Source organism: Pristiophorus japonicus, chromosome 18 (assembly GCF_044704955.1).
Source record: "Pristiophorus japonicus isolate sPriJap1 chromosome 18, sPriJap1.hap1, whole genome shotgun sequence".
Taxonomy (NCBI): domain Eukaryota; kingdom Metazoa; phylum Chordata; class Chondrichthyes; family Pristiophoridae; genus Pristiophorus; species Pristiophorus japonicus.
Window position 1 is genome coordinate 86,906,759 of NC_091994.1, and position 12,401 is coordinate 86,919,159.

At 44.0% G+C, this 12,401-nt stretch overlaps 1 protein-coding gene across 8 annotated transcripts in view; it reads right to left on the minus strand.

The window, feature by feature from the left end:
- Positions 1–12,401, minus strand: part of foxj3 (forkhead box J3) — a 139,855-nt gene that overhangs the window by 95,144 nt on the left and 32,310 nt on the right. The window contains exon 2 of one of the 8 annotated variants that reach the window (XM_070860228.1): positions 7,889–8,050. The exons of 6 other annotated variants lie outside the window; for them this stretch is intronic. The gene's annotated coding sequence lies outside the window, so the exon portion shown is untranslated. One more of the 8 variants, XM_070860229.1, reaches the window with a different exon arrangement.

Consider the following 12,401-nt stretch of genomic DNA (forward strand, 5'->3'; position numbering starts at 1 on the left):
GGGGGGGGGGGGGGGGGAATAGGGGGAAAGAGCAGTAGCTAAAGTAGAAGCCACTGGCAGTACAGCATAGAGAACAGGGAACAAGGAATTGGATGGTGTCAGAGTAACAGAGGGAATGTGCGGGAACATACTCAGGTAAAGAGCCATAGAAGGACTTGAAGGCTTATGAGGATCTTCATATCAATTAATTGGCGGATAGGAGCCAGTGGACCTTAGCGAGGAGATGGGGATGCAAGCTTTGTTGCAGGTGGGGAAGTGTCCAACTCCATTGCGGACACGTTGTAGTTTATGGAAGGTCAAAAGTCGGAGTTTGTTAATTATTTCCCTCCAACCCAAAACACAGATCAAAACATGTTGGTTCCAGAAGCACTCTACTTCAGTTTCTACTCTCTCTAATCCAACTCACTTATTCAGTTATTAGAAGCTCAATCAAGTTATCGTGTGAGATTGCAAGTTGGCTGAGTTCTATGGCATTTCATGTGCAGGCAGTTGAGCTGAAGAGGGTGAAAGACTGTCAATTTTTGAAAAACAGCCACAGATGGCTCTCTCTGAGTGAAGAAATTTCTAATTTCAGTCCTAAATGGCCAACCCCTTATTTTGAGCCTGCGATCCCTAGTTCTAGACTCCCCAAGTCAGAGGAACATCCTCCCAGCATCTACCCTGCTAAGGATCATAAGAATGTTGCATGTTTCAATGAAATCACCTCTAATTCTCCTAAGTTCTAGGGAATATAGACCTTGTCTACTCAATCTCTCCTCAGGACATTCCTCTATCGCTAGAAGTAGAGGAAGCAAATCTGGGCTGGGGAAGCATGATCAGGAGTCAGTAACAAAACAGAAACCAGATATAAAGGCCATGCTTAAAGCAAAGCTCCAAAATAAAATCTTGCTGCTAAACAGTGTGGAGAAATTAAATCTGTGCATATCTTATTTGCATCGTCTCAATTTACACAAAGTTGTGCACCAAGCAATCTGATGTTGACTTGTCATTTTATTTATATGGGGGGATTTTTTGCATTTATTAAATCCCCTTTCTATGCCTGCCTAGCCAAACACTTGCAGAAGGAAGCAGGTGTACAGCCTGAACATATAGCAGCAATAATACCTACAGGCTGGCTGCCAGGAGTGGCCTGAAATTACCCAGGCAGGATTTTGCACCCTCTCTCCTTTGTTAAGAGATGCCTCTGCTTGCACTCGGGTCATGAACTGAGTGCTGTAGGCTTGATGATGGAGATAATTTGCTTTGGTCCACTGAGGTACCGTTCTGCTGGAGGAAGAGGGTGGCATTAGGATCCTGCTTAGAAAGAAAGAACTTGTATTTATATAGTGCCTTTTGTTATCTCAAGATATCCCAAAGTGCTTCACAGCTTATGAAGTGTAGTCACTGCTGCAATGTAAGGAAATGTAGCAGCCAATTTGTGCAAAGCAAGGTCCAACAAACAGCAATGTGATAATGACCAGATAATGTATTTTGGTGATGATGGTTGAGGGATAAATGTTGGCTAGGACACCAGGGAAAACTTATCTACTTTTCGAGTAGTGAGACGGGATATTTTACATCCACCTGAAATCTTCGGCATTTCAACTTAATATCTCATCCAAAAGGCGGCACATCTGACTGTGCAGCACTCCCTCTGCACTGCACTGAAGTGTCAGCCTATATGACGTGCTCAAGTCTCTGGAGTGGAGTTTGAACCTACGACCTGCTGACTCAGACGAGAGTACTACTGCTGAGCCAAGACAGACACCCGATTACACTGATTAGTGGCCATGCCGTGTTAGATCCCTGTCCAAGGCTGGATCACGCTAGGTGCTGATGGTGCTTGTATCCTACTCCTCTGCTGATTTATATCCCACTTCTGGAAAGCGGTTCAGGTGTTAGAGGAGGGGGCCTTGAGCTTTGCAACCCTCCTGTAATGGGCTTTAGCAACATTTAATATTGTCAATCGACTGCCAAATTTCACCCAGAGTCTAATTTCATATAGAATGTATGTTTGTGTTTAGATAGAATTACTGAGTGAATGATTAAACGGCTGTGAGACAGACTTACCAACTCATCATTTTTACCTGCAGCTTATAGAAATCCGACCCAAAGCAGAACGTTTTTGTCTAGTTATCCATTTATCAAGATTCAGCAGGACGGCAAGGAGTAATATCTATCCTTTACTCGGTCTGGTGAAATGTGTTTCCGTATCCTTGCACGTGCTTCTTTCTTTTTTATCTTATCCTCAAGACACAACTCTCAAAAACATTTTTTTTAAATTACGCTTAACTTCCTCGCCTTGAGGTTAAAAGCACTACTTGATGTAGCAATTAACCCTACATGAAGTCTTGGGTTTAAATCTGTTCTCAGAATGGCAGTCAGGTGGTATAATTGGCCTCAATGCCCCTGGGTAGGAGAAATAAATTAAATCAGCCAAATTAAGCTGCTCCTGATCACTATTTCTCCAGGAGGTGCTCGTGCAGATGTCATGTGAGAAGAGCATCAGGTTTCGGCTTTAATGCCTTCATGACTGAATAACCTCTAAAAATTCATGGTCTGGGCACACATGAAGAACACCACATCGGCGAGGCTCAAGAGGGCTTCTGGTACCGATGGAATCACATTCGAACAAAAATCTACAGCTTCTAGGGACCAAAAAATATTGGGTGGACAATTGCTTTGAAAGTCTGAGTGCTAAAGTTTTTAGCTAGTTCCACACCATGATGTAACAAGGATAGCTAAATTGGTCTGAAATATTGGTCTAAAAGTAAAGACAGAGCTAGAAGACCTGGAAAGTGGTCTCCAAAATCCTGTACATATTTTGCTCTACAGTGGCTCCCGATTAAACAAAGCCTTGTTTTTGAAATTCTCATACTTGTTTTAAATTCCCTCCATGGCCTTGCCTCGCCCTACCTTTGTAATCTCCTCCACCCCCACCCCCCCACCCCCCCCCCCCCAAACAAATGTCTACTCTCCTCTAATTCTGCTCTCGTGAATCCCTAATTTGAATTGCTCAACCAGTGGTGGCCGTGCCTTCGGCCGGCCATGGCCCTGAGCTCTGGAATTATCTCTCTAAACCTCTCCTCTCTCCTGTTTCCTCCTTTAAAACCTAACTCTTTGGCCAAGCTTTTGGTCATCTGCCCCAATTTCTCATGTGGCTTGCTTGGTGTAAAATAAATTGTCTTTTATAACACTTTTGTTGAGCGCCTTGGGACGTTTTACTAAGTTAAAGGCGCTATTTAAATAAAAGTCATTATTGTCATATGATTTGCAAAATACCTTGTATTCACTTTTTATACTCCCAACTCACAGCAGAGGGATCTGCAAAGTGCTGGATGGCATGCCACCCCAGCCATTTTAAAGCTAATAAAGGTCAGACAAGGAAGAGCAAAGAAGAAACCACTGCAGACTGAATCTCAGAAAATGTTTTGTAGCTGAACAGTGGTCCAGCTGCAAGGAGAATTTGTAGCCTTGGGATGTTTTACCAACATTTAAGTGTAGCCTGGAGTTAAGTACTCACCAGATTATCAGGGAGTTAAAAATAAAAATAAAAGGACACAAATTTAAGGCGATTGACAAAAGAACCAAAGGCGACACAAGAAAAAAAATGTTTACGTAGTGAGTTGTTAGGATCCAGAATGCACTTCCTGAAACAGCTTTCGAAAGGGTGATGGATAAGTACCTGAAATAAAAAAATGTGGGGGAGGACAGGATAGTGGGACCAGCTGAGGTCCTCTTGCAGAGAGCCGGCGTGGGCTCAACGGGCCGAATGGCTGCCTTCCATGCTGTAACCATCCTATGATTCTATGAAATACTGTGTACCTCCGACAGGCTGTCATCCCCTCATCGGTGACCTGCTAGATACCCACCTTTGGTTCTCTTCCAGCTTTAAAACCCACCCAATCATTACAGCAATCTGTGACCAGTTCCATAGGGTTAGCAGTGAAGTCATGCTGGGAAATGCGAGATTTGCTCATCTTCTAATGGTCCAGTACAGAACAGCAATGCCAGATGTCTGGGACCATGGCAGCTATTTGCTGTCTCAGTTACCCGATGGAAATGGGGCATGAAATAATTTTTTTCCCTCCTCGTTTCATGAAGGCTATTGCTGGTGTATGGATTAGTGAGCACCTACAATGTTCAGTATTTTCCCTGGTGCACATTCATTTGTAGGAAAGTGAAGGTTGGCAGGCTATTCAACTATAGGGAGGCATCACAGCTAAAATCAATCCTGTCCTCACCTAACATCCACATATGGAGACATTGTAGTAAATGTAACTGGTTAGCAATTAGGAATAAGAACGCTGAATTATTTTTACAATCACCCCTCAGCCAAGTCACTGAAGCCAATTGTAGCAATTCTACCACGATTACCTAACTCAGGACAGATTAGAGTCTGAACCTGGAAACCTCTGGCTTGTACGACATAGTACAACTTCCAGTCCCTCCCTCCATTACTTTTAAAACTATAAAATAAATCTCTCAACAAAGCTTTAAATAGGTGTCAGCCTTGACTCAGGCATAGCAGCCTTATCTGAGTCAGAGGTTTCCCTGCATTACCACAGTGCATACACTTCAAAAGTACTTCATTGGTTCCGAAGCACTTCAGGACATCATGTGGTAATAAAAGCCGTTATATAAATGAAAGTTCTTTCTTTAGGTCAACAGACACTGTAATGTAAACCTATACACACACACACCAAAGCTCTATCATACTGACATTGTGAAGAATCCTGCAATACATTACCAGGACTGTTTTGCAAGTGGATTACCACAGTTAATTGGTGGTGACGTCACAGGGTATCACAGCACAACACAAGGCCCACACAAATTGCTGAGTCCCGCCCTCCCCACCCTGTCCGACTATGTGGAGCTTAAACCATAACCTGAAATTATTTCTGATAATCACAAGGCTCAATATAAACAAATAAAATATCGACACAGATGTGTCAAGCACCATTACCATCTCCAGCTTAAGGGGAGAGCTCCTCGTATAATAATGTGCTCAGATCATATTGGTGAAGCTTGAACCCAATTCAACTGTTTGTGGTAACTGGCCATTGCACAAAATAATAATTTAAAATATAATTTTTTTTAAAAATTCGTTCACGGGATGTGGGTGCCGCTGGCAAGGCCAGCATTTATTGCCCATCCCGAATTGCTTTTGTGAAGGTGGTGGTGAGCCGCCTTCTTGAGCTGCTGCAGTCCATGTGTTGAAGGTACGCCCAACAGTGCTAACTATTAGAGTTATCACTAACCATTGAAATAAAATTCTACACTAGAATCTGCATCAGGAAAGGACTGGAGACACTTGTGTGCCCCGTAGCTGTTACATCACTAGACCATCGGAGACTCAGCACAGACCAGGATCTTTTGTTGTAGATAAGAATGTTTTGGTTAATTCAAATTATTTTAGGTTTCTAACCCCAATTGCTATCGAATGACTCCTGCTGGAAAGTGTCCAAGTGTAAACATTCGGGTAAGATAGCGTTGGTTCGGTTATGATGCTCCACAAGTTCGAACAGCTCACACTCCCTCATCCTCTTGCCTCAAACATGAACAGAGTGAAATGCTCAAAGGTTGCGTACAAATTGTACCATACCCCAGCAACAATTAACGTCTTCAAATGAAGGGAAGAATTTTCCTTTGCGCCAGAATGGTACCATTCAGCACATTAGCATGAGACCCAGCCAAGGCTCGACAAATCTCACAGTGAAGGCAGCCAGGTCAGAACATCAGTCAAGTCTATGATTTAAATGTGAACTTTTAAATGAAAATCCACTCCATTCGCCAGTTATAAAATGTTGATAATCCAACACAATAATCCCTTTATTTGAAAACCCTAACGGCTGAAATATCAAACACTCAGACTCTCAAATGAAAATATTCATTCTCTGGAGTAAAATAAAACCAGAAATTAAATTTCAGACACTACAACCAGTGGCATAGCACTCAACTATCCAGGATCTCATTTCCACTCCAGCTGGGTTCTGGCTGCAACTTAGAACACCAGTAAAACAGCTGGATAACAATTGGATTGTTAAAATAACTTAACTTTGTCAATGAATGGGAAACGAGCATTGGAAAGGCCACACTCACATCACAGTGAACAAGTATTTCCAACACTTCAGTGTAATGATAATGTGTAAACAGAAAGGTCAGTAATGGAACAGAATATCATAAACCATACCGGTCATTTAACACAGATTTCTTAAATAGGCGCACAGAACAGAAGGGAATGCAGGAAAGTCACTGGTCTCAGTTAAACCTCAATTTATGCGAGAAGAAACTTTAATGTCATCAGTGTCACGGCACAGAATGTGACAGGCTAAGCTACTTCCATACCAAAACCAAGCTGAGTCATTCAGAATTATAGGTGGGCTGCTATAAAGTACAGCAACAGGTGGTGCTCGACCCAGGGTCAGTCCTGCATTATCTGTACCGACATCACATTTTGCCAAGTCCAGTCTCCTCACTTTTGCATGATGCCCCAAACACCTTACGATTCTACTGACATTGCTTTTTTGAATCTGGCTTAATTTCAAATTCTATGGACCCAAGTTTCCACATGATTTGCGCCTGATTTTTAGGAGCAACTGGTGGAGAACGGACTATCTTAGAAATCGCAATTCTCCACATTTTTTTTTCTGCAGTTCTAGTCAGGTAGAACAGTTCCACTTTGGAACAGAATTTTTTCTTCAAAAGGGGGCGTGTCCGGCCACTGACGCCTGATTTCAAAGTTTCCACAGTGAAAACGTACTCCAAACTAACTTAGAATGGAGCAAGTGAAGATTTTTGTAGAACTGAAAAAACCTTGTCGACACATTAAAAAATCAAGCGCAAGTTACAAATTAGGCGTCCAGAACGAGGTGGGGGGGGGGGGGAAGGGAAGGGAAGTCATTAAATTCTATAATAAATCCTTATTTATACATTTACAAATATTATACAAATAAATCCAACCTGAATAAAAAATTTATAAGCAAAGAAAAGATTAAATAAACCACCTTCCTACCTGTGTGAAAGTGCTTCAGCCAGGGAGAATGCTACGGGGGGGGGGGGGTGGGGGGTGGTGAAGTGAAGGAGGCAGCCGTTCGTTCCCGTGGAAGGGGGGGGGGGGGGGGGGGAAAAGAGAGAGAGAGGAGGCCGTTCGTTCCCGCGGGGGGGGGGGGGGCTGCCTCAACTTTCTGATGCTTCCTGCAGCCTTCTCACTGCTGCAAGAAGCCTCAGTGCTGATGGCAATGTGCTTTTATTTAAAAAAAATTCAAAAATTAAACAGCTACAAAGAACTACAAAAATGGCCGAGTGCCAATGTTTCCTTCACACTGCGCGTGCGCGAACGCTCCAATGGCATGCACAGCGTTGCCGGCAGGAAAAAAAACTAATTTAAATGGTACCCGCCCCCTTCCACTTACAAAATCGGCGCGAGTGTAGGCTCCGCCCCCCTGGGCGCCACGCCAAGCAGACATGGAGCTGCAGGGCGCTCCAGAATCACGCATTTTTTTTCCAGCGCCGTTTTTGGCGTGAAAAACGGGCGCCCGGCTCAGAGGGGCGCCCGTTTTTTATCGTGTGGAAACTTGGGCCCAATATATCCACAGCTTGCTGCAATAGCCTTTAACCCCAACAGCAGGACTCTCCATCGAATAGCCTGCGCACTTGGGTCAGGGAGGATTCAGGTACAAATATGAATCATATATCCATATTCCAATGGATAATTGTCTTGAACATGCAACAGTACTTTAAATAGTCAGTGGTTAATACAAAGTCTTATTTACTATACCAGTTAACAATTGTATTTTTGTTAAAAATCATCATACTTGAAAACTATGCATAATCTTGGGAAGAAACATTGCAGAGATGGATTGCGTCACCCGAGTAACTACGTATCCACGAGTCTTTTATCACTCACTGTGCACACTGCCATCGGTCAGATAAGCCCTAGCGTCCTTCTGAGCATCACTGCGCATTCACAAAGCTCACTAGCAACCTCTAATAGCAAAATTCAGAACTGCAGTACTGAAGGACAAAGGAAACCTGTATATTTTGGCAATCAAACCCTGAACAGAGTCTCCTGAAACAAAAAAACAGAAAGGATTTGTGTCAATGGAATGCAATCACTGCACAGTTTAATCCTTTTAATTTGAAGTCACTTAATTAAAATTATCTAATCATTTGAATTTTTGGAGCACTAAATTCCAACTTTGTTGTGTTACTTACATTGTTTAATTTGCATAACTGGATAATTCAAATAGTACACAAAATGACTGAATTATCAATAGACTGCAGGGTGTCCGTTACGGAAAGAATTGAGGTTTGTAGAAAACCAACTGCAAAAGAACTCCTGGAGAAACTCTTCATGCTTCAACTTGAAATTCAAAACTCAGGCATTTTCACACCTCAGCAACAGAAATATCTCCAAATGCTGCTCGCTGTTATTCAAGAAAAGATTACAAACCTATTACTCTCACCTCTTGCCAGATTAAGGTAGGAGGCATATTTTGCTTTGTATTAGCAGAGACCATCTCCACTAAAATACTAACAGACTAGGAGTTTCAAGTTACTCATGATCATTTACTTCGACCTTTAAGCAAGATATTAGTCAAATAAATTATCACAAGCCTATTCCTAGGAAGTACCTAAGAAGGGTGACACGGAGGGTGGTCAGGAAGGTTCTCTGTGGCAAGGTGGTGCACATTTCAGTTATAAATCCAACTCTAGCTGATCTCAACCCAGGCAATAGTACAGCATTACTAAGAAATATTTTCAGTCTATTTGAGAGTACTAGGGAGGAGAGAGCCATGGTTCTGTTCCAGATCAAAAGTGAGATTTTGCCCAAGGACAGGATCAGGCTTAGGTGTGATGACCTCAAGTCGAATGGACTGAGACTCTGTCTTAGCTTAGACATGAAGGATAGCATCTTGGTGAGATATAAAGGGCTACCCCATCATCATAGGCAGTCCCTCAGAATCGAGGAAGACTTGCTTCCACTCCTGAAGCGAGTTCTTTGGTGGCTGAACAGTCCAATACGAGAGCCACAGACTGCCACAGGTGGGACAGATAGTCGTTGAGAGAAGGGGTTGGTGGGACTGGTTTGTCGCACACTCTTTCCATTGTCTGCGCTTGATTTCTGCATGCGCTCGGCATTGAGACTCGAGGTGCTCAGCGCCCTCTCGGATGCTCTTCCTCCACTTAGGGCGGTCTTTGGCCAGGGACTTCCAGGTGTCAGTGAGGATGTTGCACTTTATCAGGGAGGCTTTGAGGGTGTCCTTCCGCTGCCCAACTTTGGCTCATTTGCCGTGAAGGAGCTCAGAGTAGAGCACTTGCTTTGGGAGTCTCGTGTCTGGCATACGAACTATGTGATCTTACCAGCAGAGCTGATCGCGTGTGATCAGTGCTTCAATGCTGGGGATGTTAGCCTGAATGAGGACACTGATGATGGTGCGCCTGTCCTCCCTGGGGATTTGTAGGATCTTGCGGAGACACCGCTGGTGATATTTATCCAGCAACTTGAGGTGTCCACTGTACACGGTCCATGTTTCTGAGCCATACAGGAGGGCGGGTATTACTACAGCCCGCCCCCCAGTCAACAAGAAAGGGCTACCAACACTTGTGGAACCACACCCAACAAGCTGTCACCTTCGGGGGGAGGGGGGGGGGGGGGGGGAAGAGAAACACGAAAAAGAAATTACATTTGGAAAAGGGGATAAAACAGCAGAACACAAAGTCGTATTCATACACCCAAATTTTGTCTTACGAGTGCCATTTTATTACTCTCATTTTACCAGATCCCAATCAGTGACGAGATACCGCCTTGCAAACTACCGCTTCATCTCCAACCTCCCTTTCCTCTCCGAAGTCCTTGAACATGTTGTCGCATCCCAAATTCGTGTCCATCTTTCTCCATGTTTTCGCCCTTGCCACAGTACCGAAACGGCTCTCATTAAAGTCACAAGTGGCTTTCTTTGTGACTATAACAAAGGTAAACTATCCCTCTTCGTCCTTCTCGATTTGTCTGCAGCCTTTGACATGCTTGACTACCCCATCCTTCTCCAATGTCTCTCCACTCTTGTCCAGCTGGGTGGGACTGCACTCACCTGGTTCCATTCTTATCTATCTAACTGTAGTCAGAGAATCTCCTGCAATGGCATCTCTTCCTGCTCCTGCATCGTTACCTCTGGTGTCCCCCAATGATCTATCTTTGGCCCACTTCTATTTCTCATCTACATGTTGCCCCTTGGCGACATCATCTGCAAACACAGCGTCAGTTTCCACATGTACGCTGAAGACACTCAGCTCTACCACACGACTACTCCTCTGGTCTTTAAATTGTCAGATTGCTTGTTCGATATCCAGTTCTGGATGAGCAGAAATTTTCTTCAATTAAATATTGGGAAGACCGAATCAATTGTTTCCAGTCTGCTCCCAAGCCACTGGTTCTATCCCTCTCCCTAACATCTGTTGTGAATCTGTGAACCACACTTTTCGCAACCCGAGTCATATTTGACCCTGAAATAAGCTTCCAACCATATATCCACAGCATACCTAACACCGCCTATTTCGACTTCCGTAACATTGCCCGTCTCCGCCTTTGCCTCAGATCATGTGCTGCTGAAACCCTCAACCATATCTTTGTTACCTCTCGACTTGACTATTTCAATGCACTTCTGGCTGGTCCCCGACATTCTACCCCACGTAAACTTGGGTCATCCAAAACTCGGCTGCCTGTGTCATAAATCGCACCAAGTCCCGTTCACCCATCATCCGTGCTCGCTAACCTACATTGGCTTCTGGTTAAACCATGCCTCGATTTCAAAATTCTCATACTTGTTTTCAAATTCCTCCATGGCCTCGCCCCTTCCTATCTCTGTAATCTTCTCCAGTCCCACAACAACCCACACCCCCACCCACCCCCATACCTAGAGATATCTGCACTCCTCTAATTCTGCCCTCCTGAGCATGCCCGATTTTAATCGCTCAACCAGTGGTGGCCGTGCCTTCTGCTGCCTCGGCCCTAAGCTCTGGAATTCCCTGCCTAAACCTCTCCTCTCTACCTCGCTTTCCTCCTTCAAGATACTCCTTAAAGCCTACCCCAAACTTTTGGTCACCTGCCCCAATTTCTCCTCATGTGGCTAGGTGTCAATTTTTGTGTGTTATAACATTCCTGTGAAGCACCTTGGGACATTTTACTATGTTAAAGACACTATACAAATACAAGTTGTTGTTGTTGAAATGTGCACATAAGAGGAGTAAACCATTTGGCCCCTCGAGCCTGCTCCGCAATTCAATATCATGGCTGATCTGATCATGGTCTCAGTTCCACTTCCCTGCCCGCTCCCCATAAACCTTTACTCCCTTATCGCTCAAAAATCTGTCTATCTCTGCCTTAAATATATTCAATGACCCAGCCTCCACAGTTCTCTGGAACAGAGAATTCCATAGATTTACAACCCTCAGAGAAGAAATTTCTCCTTATCTCAGTTTTAAATGGATGGCCCCTTATCCTGAAACAATGGGCCCAAGTTTCCACACGATAAAAAACGGGTGCCCCTCCGAGCTGGGCGCCCGTTTTTTGCGCCGAAAAAAAACCTCGCGATTCTGGAGCGCCCTGCAGCTCCATGGCTGCTTGGCGCGGCGCCCAGGGGGGCGAAGCCTACCACTCACGCCGATTTTGTAAGTGGGAGGGGGCGGGTACCATTTAAATTAATTAGTTTTTTTCATGCCGGCAACCCTGCACGTGCGTGTTGGGGTGTTCGCGCACGCGCAGTGTGAAAAAAATATTGGCACTCGGCCATTTTAGAAAGTGCTGCAGAAAACGTGAAGATTTGTTCTTGGACCCCTGCAAAGGCTTGTATTTTAATTTTATTGATATTTCTGTGTGAGGGAGTGCTTTTAGCAGCACTGCTGAAGAAATCACCTGCTGAAATCAGTGAGTTCAGCTTTTCACTGCTAAACTTGCAGTACCTGTGCCTGCAAATTAAGGACTGTGTTTGGAGAAAAAAAAGTGCCAATTCAACTTTGCAATGGATCAACGTCCACCAAGAAAAAATAATTTCTTACATGAGGAAGTTGAGATATTAGTGAATGTAATTGAGCAGAGATGGCAGGAGCTAGATACCAGCAACAGAGGTCGCATAAAAGTGCCACCAAAAGAAAAGAAGAAACGCTGGAACCAAGTTGCAGAAGATTACTGCGCAGTGGTGCATACCAGGAGATCTGGAAGTCAGTGTAAAAAGAAATGGCACGACCTTGGTCAAGTAGTTAGTGTAAGTAGTATTTCCCATTTTTAATTTAATCGTAATTGTAACCTGGCTATCTGTATGTCCCACCTTGCAGACTGACACACTCTGTAAAAAGTTATATTTTACTCTTTGCAGAAGAAATTGGCCCACAACAAAAGGGAAGCAACTCGAACAGGAGGAGGC